A 16,541-nucleotide genomic window follows, 5' to 3' on the forward strand; every position below is an offset into this window, starting at 1 on the left:
ACCAGTGTTGTTAGTGGAGTACCGCAGGGCTCTGTACTAGGTCCCTTGCTTTTCAACTTGTTTATTAATGACCTGGAGGTGGGCATTGAAAGTACTGTTTCTATTTTTGCAGATGATACTAAATTGTGCAGAACTATAGGTTCCATGCAGGATGCTGCCACTTTGCAGAGTGATTTGTCTAAACTGGAAAACTGGGCAGCAAACTGGAAAATTAGGTTCAATGTTGATAAATGCAAGGTTATGAACTTTGGCAAAAATAATATAAATGCAAGTTATACACTAAATGGCAGTGTGTTGGGAGTTTCCTTAAATGAGAAGGATCTAGGGGTCTTTGTAGATAACACGTTGTCTAATTCTGGGCAGTGTCATTCTGTGGCTACTAAAGCAAATAAAGTTCTGTCTTGCATAAAAAAGGGCATTAACTCAAGGGATGAAAACATAATTATGCCTCTTTATAGGTCCCTGGTAAGGCCTCATCTGGAGTATGCAGTTCAGTTTTGGACTCCAGTCCTTAAGAGGGATATAAATGAGCTGGAGAGAGTGCAGAGACGTGCAACTAAATTGGTTAGAGAGACGGAAGACTTAAATTATGAGGGTAGACTGTCAAGGTTGGGGTTGTTTTCTCTGGAAAAAAGGCACTTGCGAGGGGACATGATTACACTTTACAAGCACATTAGAGGACATTATAGACAAATTGCAGGGGACCTTTTTACCCATAAAGTGGATCACCGTACCAGAGGCCTCCCCTTTAGACTAGAAGAAAAGAACTTTCATTTGAAGCAACGTAGGGGGTTCTTTACAGTCAGGACAGTGAGGTTGTGGAATACACTGCCGGGTGATATTGTGATGGCTGATTCAGTTAATGCCTTTAAGAATGGCTTGGATGATTTTTTGGACAGACATAATATCAAAGGCTATTGTGATACTAAGCTCTATAGTTAGTATACAGTAGTTATGGGTATATAGAATTTAATTAAAAGTAGGGATGGGTGTATGTATGGATGCTGGGTTTTCATTTGGAGGGGTTGAACTTGATGGACTTTTATCAACCCAATGTAACTATGTAACATAATCAAATGGTTCAACTAACCTCTGCCATTGACTTGTAAATGAACACTGCAGGTTTTAAGTTATGAATATTCAAAATAGAAATGTTTCCATGGTTGATAAATCTCACATTCAAATTTACATTCCAATTGGGAGATTAAAATTCAAATGTGTGATATTTTGAAATCGAACTTGAGTTCAAATTTACTATTAGACCCTTAATCTTACCCTATGTTTTGAGTTTTTGTACCAGCCCAAGGCATCCTTTAGCAGGGATGTGCCTCCAAAGTTGCTACAGTAGCTCTCCATCTTCTTTTCTGCTGATTCACTGCACATGCTCTGTGCTGCTGTCATTTACTGAGTTTAGGGACCCACTCAAAATATACAGTACACATAGAATACAAATGTTGTAATATAAGGCTGATTAGTATTTAACCCTTTAAGTGCCACCCCACGAAGAATCTACCTTCTGTGGGGGTGGCACTTGAAATGCCACAGCACGTATATTCTGCAGCATTTCAGGGTTAGGGAATGGAGGAGCGGCTTTTCAAGCCGCTTGCTCCGTTCCTCTTCGTTCCCCAGCCCCCAGGCAACGAGCAGGGGCCGGGAACGAGTGGCCCCTGAGGCGCGATCGCCCAGGGGCCCCAAATGCAGCAGCAGACACGTGCACACTGCGTGTCCTGCTGCTGCTTTCACTTCCTGAGCCGAAGCTCCGCCCCCTCACAACGGATCTTCCTGGGTGATGCAGCATTTCCTTCCTCCAGCCCTGCACAACGATCTGGACCTGCTTCCCCCAGGTTAGTGCCCATCCACACACAGAAACACACACTTATTTTCCCATTACACACTTACATTCACACTTACACACAATCACATACATTTTTGGGGGATCAGGGGGGGTCACACACATTCACAGCACCCCCACACGCTTGCACACACACACAACATGCAATTGGTCAGTTGTACACACACATACACACTTGCACTGTTGTGTCTTTTTTTTTTTTCCTTATCGCATCGTCTGTTTTTTTTGGCTGAAAAAACTGTTTTATTGCCATTGCGAATAGCGTATTCACTAATTGCACTGCGCAATACCTTTTGTATGTTATTTTGGTGATTATACTGCAATTTTGGTGATTCTGGTGCATTTTTAGACATTTTATTGCATGTTTTGCCATTTTATTACATTTTCAGCTTTGCAAAGGTGTTGTTCCCCTTTTTCTGTCTGTAAAACCTATTTGGCCATGCTAAAATTATCAAAAATTGATTCTGACTGCTGATTACAGTAGGCGAAAAAAAAAAGCATTGATTTTTGCGGTTTTGTTGGATTTTAGTGATTTTTGTTACTTCATTTTGACCTTGGAAATTTTGTCTGCTATATAACCATTTGGAGGTCTCTGTGTACAAAATAGTTTGGTAAATCTTTTCATATCAGACATCAAACTGTTCAGTACACTCCTTGCTTTCATATTTAGGATGACTTTTGCTGGTACGTTACAAAATGTGGGGTATATAATGGGGTAAAATGCAAGCTTTGTGACTATTTTCAGAATTTCCATAAAAAGCGTTATGTTTAGTAGTGATGGGCGAATTTGCGCCGTTTCGCTTTGCCGAAAAATTTGCGAATTTCGTTCCGTTTTTGACGCCGGCGCCCGTTTTTGGCGCCGGTGCCCGTTTTTGACGCCGGCGTCCGCTTTTTTCGGAAATTTTTTTTTTGACGCTGGCGAATTTTTGCCGCGAATTTTCGCGGGCATTTCGCAAATTTATTCGCTGGCGGCGAATCGCGCAAATTCCCCGCGAATTCGCGCCTGGCGAATAAATTCGCCCATCACTAATGTTTAGCATTGCTTTGCGGTTTGGTAGTTTGCAGTAGAAAATTGTAATTACCTGCTTTAGATTCATCTGAATGTGTACTTTCGGAAAATATATGGGTTTCTAGGGTCTCCATACTGTTAGGGGGTTTTATGGTGCATAATGCACATACCAGGTGTTGTATTGTAGCAGTCAGAGTGTCATATGTGAAAATTCATATGTACTATTTTCATTGGGACGTCTCTGTATGCCGCCTAGTTTGGTAAATCTTTTCATATCAGGCATCAAACTGTTCAGTACACTCCTGGCTTTCATATTTAGGATGACTTTTGCTGGTACGTTACAAAATGTGGGGTATATAATGGGGTAAAATGCAAGCTTTGTGACTATTTTCAGAATTTCCATAAAAAGAGTTATGTTTAGAATTGCTTTGCGGTTTGGTAGTTTCACAATAGAAAGATGTAATTACCTGCTTTAGATTCATCTGAATGTGTAATTTTAGAAAATATATGGGTTTCTAGGGTCTCCATACTGTTAGGGGGTCTTACGGTGCATAATGCACATACCATGTGCTTGTATTGTAGCAGTCAGAGCGTCATATGTGAAAATTCATATGTACTATTTTCATTTGGGCGTCTCTGTATGCCACCTAGTTTGGTAAATCTTTTCATATCAGGCATCACACTGTTCAGTACACTCCTGGCTTTCATATTGAGGATGACTTTTGCTGGTACGTTACAAAATGTGGGGTATATAATGGGGTAAAATGCAAGCTTTGTGACTATTTTCAGAAATTCCATAAAAAGCGTTAGGTTTAGCATTGCTTTGTGGTTTTGCAGTTTGCAGTAGAAAGATGTAATTACTTGCTTTAGATTCGTCTGAATGTGTGCTTTCAGAAAATATATGGTTTTCTAGGGTCTCTATACTGTTAGGGGGTCTTATGGTGCATAATGCACATACCAGGTGCTTGTATTGTAGCAGTCAGTGTCATATGTGAAAATTCATATGTACTATTTTCATTTGGGAGTTTTTTGTGGGGTAAAAACAAAGAAATATATGTTTACCCCCCAAAACCATATATTTTTGGAAAGTACACATTCTACCGAATGGCATTTAGAGGCCCCGAAATGAAGTTATTAGCTGAAGTTACCTACAGGACTATTTATATGCGCTAACTTCATTTTGGGGCCTCTAAATGCCAGATACTTTGGTAAACCTATGAACAATGGCCACCAAACTGTTTGGAGGAACCCTGGCAATCATATTTAGGGTGCTTTTTCTTGGTACGTAATGATACATGGGTGATATGGTGCTGGGAAGTTGAAGCTTTGAGGCAATTTTCAGATATTTCACCAAAACCGTCGATTTTGGGAAGGCCTTGCGACTCAGTAGTTTGGAGCAGAAAGGCATGGGTACTCATTTTAGATTTGGTAGAATGTGTACTTTCCAAAAATATATGGTTTTGGGGGGTAAACATATATTTCTGTGTTTTTACCCCACAAAAATGCGGACAATATGATGATTTTTCATTAGCTGAAGTTACCTACAGGACTATTTGTATGCGCTAACTTGATTTTGGGGCCTCTAAATGCCAGATACTTTGGTAAACCTATGAACAATGGCCACCAAACTGTTTGGAGGAACCCTGGCAATCATATTTAGGGTGCTTTTTCTTGGTACGTAATGATACATGGGTGATATGGTGCTGGGAAATTGAAGCTTTGAGACAATTTTCAAATATTTCACCAAAACCGACAATTTTGGGAAAGCCTTGCAACTCAGTAGTTTGGAGCAGAAAGGCATGGGTACCCATTTTAGATTCGGTAGAATGTTTACTTTCCAAAAATATATGGTTTTGGGGGGCAAACGTATATTTCTGTGTTTTTACCCCACAAAAAATGCAGTCAATGTGTTGATTTTTCATTAGCTGAAGTTACTCACAGGACTATTTGTATGCGCTAACTTCATTTTGGGGCCTCTAAATGCCAGATACTTTGGTAAACCTATAAACAATGGCTACCAAACTGTTTGGAGGAACCCTGGCAATCATATTTAGGGTGCTTTTTCTTGGTATGTAATGATACATGGGTGATATGGTGCTGGGAAGTTGAAGCTTTTAGGAAATTTTCAGATATTTCACCAAAACTGACAATTTTGGGAAAGCCTTGCGACTCAGTAGTTTGGAGCAGAAAGGCATGGGTACCCATTTTAGATTTGCTTGAATGTGTACTTTCCAAAAATATATGGTTTTGGGGGGTAAACGTATATTTCGGTGTTTTTACCCCACAAAAAATGCAGTCAGTGTGTTGATTTTTCAGTAGCTGAAGTAAAGTCCTGAACAATTTGGATGTGCTAACTTCATATTGGGGTCTCTAAATGCCAGGTACTTTGGTAATCCTATGCACAATGGGGATCAAACTGTTCAGTGGACCCCTGGCAATCATATTCAGGGTGCTTTTCTTGGTATCTAATACAGTGTGTGATATGCGGAGCAGCAAAATAAAACCTTTGAAGTGATTTTTCAAAATTTTGATACATTTTGATAAAAAATGCTACGTTCAGACAAGCTTTGATGTTTGGTAGTTAGGAGTAGAGAGAGACACAGTTACCCATTTTGGAATCGGCAGAATGTGTACTTTCCAAAAATATATGGTCTTCTGGGGTAAACATACTGTTTCAGGATTTTGTGGTCTTGGAATCAAAAGTATGCCGTTTTCTGCCTTCTGCTTTCAAAATTCGGTAATATACTGCCGGGAGTTTTTGCTGTACAGATGTCCTAAATCTGCCTAAAACTATACATATTTGGTATTGGCACGTTCAAGAGACATGAGGCTTTCCAAATCAGTTGGATTTTCATGCGTAAAATGAAATATTTTTCAGGTATAAGTTCATATATTGTGAAAAATAGGAATTTTTCATTTTTTTTTTGTATTTAGCACTATAAATCTTTTTGCAGAGGTGGAAATACATGATTTAGAAAGATTTAGTTTCTCCCGAAAAAAACAATGTATAGTTTTCCTATTTGAACTATAGGTTTCCCCTCAGAAAATGCCCCTAAAGTGAGAGAGCACAGAATGTTTCAAAAACGTCTGGCATTTCGCGTAACCAAATTGGTCAATTCTGCTGGCACTTAAAGGGTTAATACAGATAATTAATACATGGCAGGACACAAACAAGTGCAACTAGCATCAGAATTAATAATCTGCTCTGTAGCACCAATTTATATTACAGGCAAACCTAATTTTCTACGTGATAATTTGCGATGACCCCTAAGCGTAGTTTCTCAACAGCTGCTCAGTGCCCACTGAGCATGTGAGTGTTGCAGACACTTTCCAAGATGTTGACACCATGTAACAAGTTTGAAATCCTGGGTCATTGCTGCTATTAAGAAGCTGAAACTTTAGGCTGGTGCTTAAAGTGCAGTATATAAAATATGACATTTTTGGCCATATTAATTTTTAGGGTTTAGTAATCCAATAACCGCAATAACTTTTGTTTGTTAGGCCTACTCTGATTTAGTACCCAAAACTTGGTTCTGGTATCTGTAAAACTCTGCCCTTTGATCACTGTTTAATTGATTAATTAGTCAATTAGGCACTGTTTTTTTCAATCATCTGCATATACAGTACATTCAGGCCCTGCATAGTACATGGTACTAGTGTCAGGGGCATGACACTAGTGCTAACATTTTAGAAGTGCTAATATTTCAAAAGCGCTTAGAAATGGCAGTAAAACAATGCATTAACAAGGCTCATCTGTAGAACTGTATTCTCTTTAATCAACATTGAACCAGCTGGGATAACAAAAAAGAAAAAGTTACCTAAAACTTTAATAATGTTTTATCCTGTATTTTTCCTCTTTGCACTTACATGCTTCCTAAAACATTTTATGCCACCTCCTCCAGCTAGTCACAAAGGGATAGATATTTCACCCTCTCTACCTTCCTCTCCTTCTCTCTCCACACATAAATTATATACTGTAAAACACTCTGTTTTGCTGTTCCAAGTAACTCCTCTTTGTCATACAAAGTTTGAATTTACAAATCCCGCTCTCACTTTGCTTATCTCTCCTATATATTGCTGGTAGCTGGGGACACCAAACTCTGGCCCTTACCCTGGCCCGTATCCCATCCCATTTATATCACAGCCATGGTCTCCTTCAGTTTTAAATGCCAATGTCTCAGAACTCTTATCCCTATACCCAAGAACCAAGTTAATCTTCCATGTGCTCTCTGGAACACCCAATTCATTTGCAACAAACTCACCACTATTCATGATCATTTCATCACCAATTCAATTCCTTTAACCTACTCACATTTACTGAAACCTGTCTTTCTCCTACTGACACTGCTTCACCCGCTGTCCTGTCCTATGGGACCTACATCTTACTCATACTCCCAGACCTGAAAACAGAGCTGGGGGTGACATACTTTACAAGTACCGTGGGGAGAAAGAAGTATCTGTAAAGTTCTTCCACCTGTTCCTTCTCTGTCATTTTCCAAATTTGAGGCTCACTGCATTAGGCTCTTTTCTCCTGTAAAATATGGTTTCCAATACCACCTCAGATCTCTCCTGATCTCAATACTTTACAGTGCTACGCAATATGTTGGCGCTATATAAATACATGTTAATAATAATACAGAGCTCTTAACTTTGGTCTCCTCCTGCCTGTCCCTATCTCTACTTGGATGTCACGACGCTACCTTAAATTAAACATCTCTAAAACAGAAACGGTTCTCTTTCTCCCAATTATCACCCATGATATCCAAGAAGTATCTATCATAGTTAACAACTCCACTATCACCCCATCTCCCCAGGCCCAGTGCCTTGGAGTTATCCTCAATTCTGCCCTGTCATTCTCTCCTCATATCCAGTCACTTATTAAATCATGACACTTTCACCTAAGGAAAATATAATAATTTATCACACAAGATGTCGCCAAAATTCTTATTCACTCTCTCATCATTTCATGTCTACTGTAACTCTCTATTAATTGGCCTTCCCCACCAGAGACCAGTCACCTCTCCAATCCATAATGAACACTGCTGCCAGGCTAATACATTTCAGCAAGCGCTCCTCCTCTGCCGTGCCACTTTGCCAATCCCTGTACTGGCTTCCACTAACTTAATGACCCTTGTTCTGTTTTAGCCTACTGTCCTTAGTGATAGTTCCCTTAGATCTGGGCCAGGACCTTCAAGGGACACTACTCACTACTCACAGTTATGAACAGAGCTCCACAGACAGTTGAACGCAACCGTACTGAAAAGAATATGCAGATTTGTTGAAGTTTATTCCCAAAACTCATGAAAACCTTCCATACATTAATCAGACCAGTAGGTCAGAGAATATTTTTTTTTTTTTTTTTTTAATTTCTTTCTTTATTTCTTTTCTCACCCAAAAAGTAAAATAAGGCACGAAAAGTGGGTGGGGTACATAAATAAAATGAGGGGGGGGTATGGGTTGGGTAATACATTGATCATATAACACTGTGATATTCTATGCGTTTAACATTTTATATCAACAGCAGAATGTAATTAATATTTATCCATCATGCATAATTTCTTTTTGCTTACTACAACTTTATTCCCATCTTATTTTTTTCTTCTTGGTCGAGTGTTTCTCTGAATCTATACCATGGGGTCCATATCTTCCAATAAGTTATACTATTACTGTGATAAATGTACATTAGCTCCTCTAACTGTCTTATTTCTTCTACAGATCTCATCCATTCATTAAAAGATGGAGGTTCCTTGGATTTCCAATGCTTTGGAATAAGTAATTTGGCTATTTGAATTAAATAAAAGGTAAGTGGATCGTCTAGTATCTTATAGTTCTCCAAGTTTGCATTTAATAGCAATGCTGCATGGTCTTCTATCCGTATTTTAACTAATTGTTTTTACACTTTCTAAAATTTGTGCCCAATACTCCTTCAATGCCGGGCATGTTATCCACATATGTAGACGATTACCCGTTTTATCATTGCATCTCCAACACCTGTTTGGTGTGACTGATTTGTGCTCCTGTATATGTTCCTTCACCATATGGGTTGTCTGCCCCACATATTGAAAGCCACATGGGCATTTAATCACGTAAATGAGGCTCCTCCTCTTTTGTCTTTTGCGTGATTAAATGCCCATGTGGCTTTCAATATGTGGGGCAGACAACCCATATGGTGAAGGAACGTATACTGGAGCACAAATCAGTCATAAAGACAAAAAAGGTGGAGCAGGCTGTTGCATGTCATTTCACTTGAAAAGGGACATGGTGTACACCAATTGAATTGTCAAGTGGTAGATGGAGTCTTACAGATGCACCGCCGGGGTGACAGGGCCAAGGAGTTGTTGAGAAAAGAAGCTAGATGGATACGATTATTAGGTACCCTTACACCATTTTGGTCTAAATAGGGAATATGAATCATTTTTAATTGTTTTTAGTAAAAGATTTTAAATGTTTTTATATTTTTCAGACATTTAAACATTGGACTGATGTATTAAGCATGGATATGCCTCAACTGGCAGTTAGACAGCTTAAAAAAAAATTAAAAGGTTGAACTTGATGGAGTGTGTCTTTTTTCAACCTAACTTACTATGTTACTATGTTACAGGAGGCATATACATTGGTGAAACAGGACAAAAATTGCGCACCAGGATAAACCAGCACAGACATAAAATCAACACCAAATCATGTGATACACCAGTTGGGCAACACTTCTGCAGTCAAAATCAGTCTTCAGGATATGCAGGTCTTAATTCTAAAGGGGAACTTTACGGGAAAGGAAAATTTATGAATTCCAATGTTGGAGTTATTTAGCTCATTAAGATAGGGCCTTAATTTAGGGTCAGGTTTCATGTCACACTATGTGACCTGACTGAATCCAGACTCCTGGACTATTTACAACCCACCCTAATTAATTAGGATCTCTATCTATCTGTAACTTCCTAATTTATTGCCCATGAATACCTTTCACTGATCTAACAGTATATATGCTGTGCCTTTCTAGCTTTCATTTGTACTTTGCCTAATGAAGGGGCTTTGGTGCTCCGAAAGCTTGCAATGTATTTTTATTGTTAGCATAGGTATCACTTCTACAATATGTTTTGTATTTGTTTGTGTTTTTTTATTTGTTATTATAGGAAACTTAATATTGACCCTATTCTGATTGATATGAAAAGTAAATTCTCGCAATGGGCCTTACTTCCTCTTTTGCTATATGGTAGAATCAATCTGGTAAAAACTAAATATATTCCCAAATTTTTATATGCTTTTAGAAATACACCTATATGACTGCCTAATATTTTTTACCGAGGTCAATTCAGTAATTATTGCCTTCATATGCGATCTAGAGAGGCCTTAAAGCTGCTGGTATACAGGGGATCGGAGGCACACTCACTAATAACCAAATCTATGGAAACCACTATTAGAGCCTGGAAGGCAGCACAGAAGATTCTTTGCCCTTAGAGACAAACAATATACTCACCGCATGCACCTCTCTGGCGCAACAAGACCTTCCCTCAAATGTTGGACATACCATAGCCTATGGGCTAACGCTGGTCTCAAATTCGTGAAAGACCTATATCCTGAAGGCCAACTTCTAACGCTTGAACAAGTACAAATGAGACAGTGTACACATTTCCGGTACTTACAACTTAGACATACTGCACAGATATAATTTCTGACTCCACAGATCTCAATCCAGGAAACTATTCTGCAGTTACAGGATGTACCATGATGAACTGCTCTCCACTATCTACCAGACCTTACAAGCTAAGGAAGAAAAGCTAGTGCTCAGCTGTTATAATAACTGACTCCAAGACATAGGGGAATTGGACCCTGACAAATGGACGGAACTCCTGAGACATCTAACACAACCTACAATAGCAAGCAGGGATAAATTGATTCAGGTAAAATTTATGCACCACTCCACCTAACCCCTGAACACCTACATCGTATAACTCCTACCAGAGGCACTAAATGCACATGCGGATATGGTCACCCGGGCTTTTGGATACATATAGTATGGACTTGCCCCAAGCTTGTGGCCTATGGATACAAATTTTTGCATTTATATCTAAATTAATGGTCCTTAAAATACAACCGAATCCAGCACTGGCACTATTAGGCCTCGCAAGAGGTCTTGTAACCTCTGCGGAAAGCAGAACCCTACTTCTAATGTATTATGCAAACAAAATATTTTAAAATGGGCAGATCAGACATACCGACACTGGAAACCTGGAAAGAACTACGGTAGTAAATAAGGCCTTGCAATGTTAAAAAGCTGCTTACTTTGCCAGAGGGTGTACAGACACGTTCATAGACATATGGATGCTCTGGGTGCTTAACTCTGAAACCAATAGCCCTCATGTGTTCTAGAAATTTGTGTGTATAACAATACACAAGCACATAACTGACCTATGATTCCTCTCCTATCCCCCCCTCTCCTTTCTTTTTCTATCCGTTTCTTTTTTCTTTTCTATATTATTTATTGTTACTATGTTAATTTTCTCTTTCCAAAAAACTCAATAGAAAAGAAGTTAAAAAAAAAAAAAAAAAAAAAAAAATTTGATCACCAGTAATGTTTATCTCCAAAGTTAATAAATATCCCCCTCTGTCTTAGAGAGATCTCATCTGCTCATTTGGCTTTAATTATCATTGGTATGGTGCTGATATCAAAATATATTTATAAACCCCTTCATTTACAGTTGAAACTCAAATCTCTAGCTGCCCCTAACCATCTCCAACTGGATGAACTAATGCCACCTCAAACTCAACCTAGACCAAAAAGTTACACTAATCAGCAGGGCTCTTACACATGGCCGTTTTCTCCTCAAAGGAGAAAGCACAATGCAAGGGAGCGCAGGAGAAAACATCTGTATGTAAGAGCCCTAACCCTATCAACTCAGCATGCTGTGTGGGGTAATCTTTGACTCCTCTCTCCCCTTCTCTGATCGTATTAACACCACTGTCAAAACCTGTCTTAGCAATATTGCCAAAATCCATCCCTTTCTCTTACCTGCTACAGCTAAGACACTCATGCATTCACTCATCCTATCCCACCTAGACTACTGTAACCTTCTACTAACTATCCTCCCATTACTCGAGTATGTACTTTAGTATGTATTAAATAGGTGGTTTATTGCAACAGGTCACAGACCAACATCACCTGATGCGTTTTCTGGAAGAACTCTTCATAGATTTACAGTTGTTACTTCCTTAATTAGGCTATACAACAGTGACCTCTGCTGAAAAATACATGCATTGTATATCAGCATTGCCTACAAGGTTACATACATATATATATATATATATATATATATATATATATATATATATATTATATATATATATATATATATATATATCCCAACATTTAAAACCCATTTTATTAATGCACATTAAAAAACAAAATAAGCTGTTAAAACCAAAGTATTCCTGCATATTATTTACAATGCTAAACTGCACTTGTATTGGTAAATTTGCTATTGCATCCACTTCCATCTCTGCTGTGGCCCTGTTGTCTGCATTTCCATACTTTTATTGGTAAATATTCTGTTGCATTCACTTCCAATCTCTGCTGTGGCCCTGTTGTCTGCATTTTTGTAATTTTATTGGTAAATTAGCTATTGCATTCACTTCCATCTCTGCTGTGGCCCTGTTTTCTGCATTTTTCCAATTTTATTGGTAAATTTGCTATTGCATTCAATTCCATGTCTGCTGTGGCCCTGTTGTCTGCATTTTTACACTTTTATTGGTAAATTTGCTATTGCATCCACGTCCATCTGTTCTGTGGCCCTGTTTACATTGTTGTACTCAGGGGCGGGCCGCCAATGAGGCGAGCTGAGACGCTTGCCTCAGGTGTCAATGCCGTAGAGGTTTACACGGGCGGCAAAAACCGCTCCTGCACCTTTAAGAGCCGAATTTCCGGTTTTTAAACCGGAAATTCGGCTTTACTAATGCAGGAGAGCACAATTGCGCTCTCTGCATTCGTGTTCCTGCCTCCCCTCCTGACAGGTAAGTCGGCGAGGGTGGCGGCATTGCAGGAGCCAACCTCAGGCGGCCCTTAGGTAAGGATCGGCACTGGTTGCACTTTGATTGGTATATTTGCTATTGAATTTACTTCCATCTCTGCTGTGGCCCTGTTGTCTGCATTTTTGTACTTTTATTGGTAAATATTCTGTTACATTCACTTCCATCTCTGCTGTGGCCCTGTTGTCTGCATTTTTGCAATTTTATTGGTAAATTAACAATTGCATTCACTTCCATCTCTGTTGTGGCCCTGTTGTCTGCATTTTTGCAATTTTATTGGTAAATTTGCTATTGCATTTACTTCCATCTCTGCTTGTGGCCCTATTGTCTGCATTGTTGCACTTTGATTGGTATATTTGCTATTACATTCACTTCCATCTCTGCTGTGACCCTGTTGTCTGCATTTTTATACTTTTATTGGTAAATTTGCTATTGCATCCACTTCTATCTTTACGGTTGCCCTGTTGTCTGCATTTTTGCAATTTTATTGATAAATTTGTTATTGCATCCACTTCCATCTTTGCTATGGCCCTGTTGTCTGCATTGTTGCACTTTTATTGGTAAATTTGCTATTGCATCCACTTTCATCTCTGCTGTGGCCCTGTTGTCTGCATTGTTGCACTTTGGTATATTTGCTATTGCATTCACTTCCATCTCTGCTGTGGCCCTATTGTTTTTATTTTTGCACTTTTATTGGTAAATTTGCTGTTGCATTTACTTCCATTTCTGCTGTGGCCCTGTTGTTTGCATTTTTTTGCACTTTTATTGGTAAAATCTGCTGTTGCATTCACTCCCATCTCTGTTGTGGCCCTGTTTGCATTTTTGTACTTTTATTGGTAAATTTGCTATTGCATTGACATCTGCATTGCACCCACCACTGTTATATGTGTTATATTTATGCATTGTTAATTTCCCACTTATAAACTAGTCACATTATATTGATTACCAGTTCTCCTTGTAGTCTTGTAACTTGTACATTTTATGACCCCCCCTGTAAACGCCTCTCCAAACAAACTTTGTAAGTCTTTGTATCTGTATTTATCTTCAGTCTTGCTCTACTCTCACCTTGTCACAGTTGGGTGATCAGTTTGGTGTTTGATCAATTAGAATCAGTTGTGATTCCCCAGACCTGTCTGCAGCAGTACCCAGCTTCTACTCTCCCTATTTAAGACATCTTTAGGGGTGAGCATTTGCAAGGGTGAATCTTCTCTCCAAACCTTGGCCTCTTGCGCAAAACTTCTCGTTGCTCTACTTTCTCTAACCTTATTCAGGTTCCAACTCTTACGTCTTCCTGTCTTCCCTTTTCTTGTGCCCTTCTTAACGCCTTCTCTTTAACTAACAAATTAACATTTATTCATGATCTTTTTTGCTCTAATTCACTTAGTCTTCTTGCACTAATAAAAACCTGGCTTTCACAGAATAATACCGCCATTGAGGCTGCACTTTCTAATGGTGGTCTCTTTCTCTCATACCCCCCCCCAAACATTGGACATGGTGGGGGAGCTGGAATTCTCTTCTTCTCTTGCTGTCGGTTCAAACCTAATCCTATTCCTCCAGACTTCTCATTCAACTCTTTTGAGGTGCATGCCCTTCAGATTTTCTATCCTCTTTCAGTATGTGTAGCTGAAATTTACAGACCCCCATCTGCTGCCTTCCTTTCTAACTTTGACACCTGGCTTTTCTTTCCGCTGCTGCCTTCCTTTCTCACTTTGACACCTGGCTTAGTTCCTCTGCACTGACAGCCCTGCAATCATTCTTGAGAATTCTTTTTTTTTAACTCAGGCAAGTTTATTAAAAAGTCAGCACATACAAGTCACGCGCAGCATGTTACAAAGTATAAACCACGATTTCAAGGAATATAAGCAGAGTGGAAATACAGCATACAAACATTATATCAATTTATAATTAACATACAATGCTACACCATTTGCCCTACTTATCAAGTATAGAAAAAATATACTTTCCTCTTATTAAAGCGATGCTGCATTGATTCATCCTTGGGAATTTTAACTTCCACATCAATGAACCCTAGCCCTCTTATTTTCTCGACCTAACTTCCTCCTTTGAGCTCCAGCAGTGGACAAACACTCCTACTGGTTTAACCATGACACTTTCCCCTTTTCCGATGAACATTTGGTTACATTTTCCATCTCTCATTCTCCATGCCCTTCTTTTTTTTCCTCCACTGTCTTAGTTAGATACATGGGACATTGACCTCCCAGGCTTAGCTCAGTCTTTCAGGTCCAGTCTCCCTTCCTTTAAGGAGATGTCTGATCCTGATACACTGGTAAGTGTGTATAATCACATACTATCCTCAACCATTGGCTCATTTGCAACTTTACAGGCTAAGTGTACACATGCTCAAAATCCATGGCCCTGCTGAATTCACAAACCAGATTCTTATGCTCCTGTACAAGATCTGCTGAACTTATGTGGAAAAAATCCTGTAAGCAAGCAGACTTTATTGACTATAAATTTCTACTGTCATGCCTTAATTCTGCTTTGTCTAAGGTCAAGCAAGAGTACTAAAAATAAAAAACCCTTATAAACAATCACAAATCCAACCCACAATTCCTGTTTTCTTTATTCAATACTCTTCTCCATCCCTCTTCAACTGTATCTGTCAACCTGGCACACTCTCTTCAGGACTTTGCGGATTTCTTTAAAGACAAGGTAGAGTCCATCCGCAATCAGATCCCTACCTCTACTAATGCTAACCAGCTTCTCCTTCCTAAGCACCCTTCTACATGTCTGAATTCCTTCCCTTCAGTAACAATGTCTGAAGTCTCCAAGCTTCTCTTGTCCTCCCCACTCACCACAGCCCTCTTGACCCAATGCCTTTTTCTCTGCTTATACACTGTGTTGCAAAGCTTACGCCACAACTTGCTCACATCTTCAATTCTTTTCTAGCTTCTGGAACCTTCCCTTCTCCTTTCAAATAGGCCTGTGTAAAGCCTATTATTAAAAAGGCCACGCTTGACACATCCTGTCTGTTGATTTACGGTCCTGTCTCACTTTACCACTTGCCTCTAAACTCCTAGGATGTATTGTGTTCTCCCATATTACTAACTTTCTACACACCCATGATCTGTTGGACCCTTTGCAATCTGGTTTCCAGCCTGGTCACTCTTCTGAGTCTGCTTTGTGCAGAGTTATAAATGATCTTCAGGTTGCCAAAGCCAAAGGTCACGTCTCTATCCTTATCCTCCTTGACCTATCATCTGCATTTGATATGGGTAGGGTCCTCCATCCTTTTGTCTCCTTGAGACTGAGCACTTAATCTGTAGTGTAATTACATTTTATATTTGTATGAATTGTATTTTTAATAATGCACTTATTGTTACTTATCATTGCAGTGACCCCTTGTTTGTTACTATTAATTTATTGTTTTGCTGTACAGTGCTTTGCCCTCAAGGAGCGCTATACAAATAAAAATATACATACATACATACATACATACAATTACCAATATTATAACAGAAATCAGCCTATAAATAATTCATGGGTTCAAGGTTTATAATACCCAAGGACCTATCTTTGAGTGAAAATTAAGGAATTCATATAAATATGCAATGTCATGTCTGGTATAGAGACCCCTAGGTACCCTAGTATCTAACTCTAAAATCTAAAAGGCCTCCCTTAAATTCAAGGGGCACAGCG

General features: G+C 39.1%; 1 pseudogene; it reads left to right on the forward strand.

Annotated features, from left to right (window-relative positions):
- The window catches only part of LOC121393896, a 34,620-nt pseudogene that overhangs the window by 13,288 nt on the left and 4,791 nt on the right, over positions 1 to 16,541 (forward strand).

The sequence above is a fragment of the Xenopus laevis genome, chromosome 5L, assembly GCF_017654675.1.
Source record: "Xenopus laevis strain J_2021 chromosome 5L, Xenopus_laevis_v10.1, whole genome shotgun sequence".
NCBI classification, from domain to species: domain Eukaryota; kingdom Metazoa; phylum Chordata; class Amphibia; order Anura; family Pipidae; genus Xenopus; species Xenopus laevis.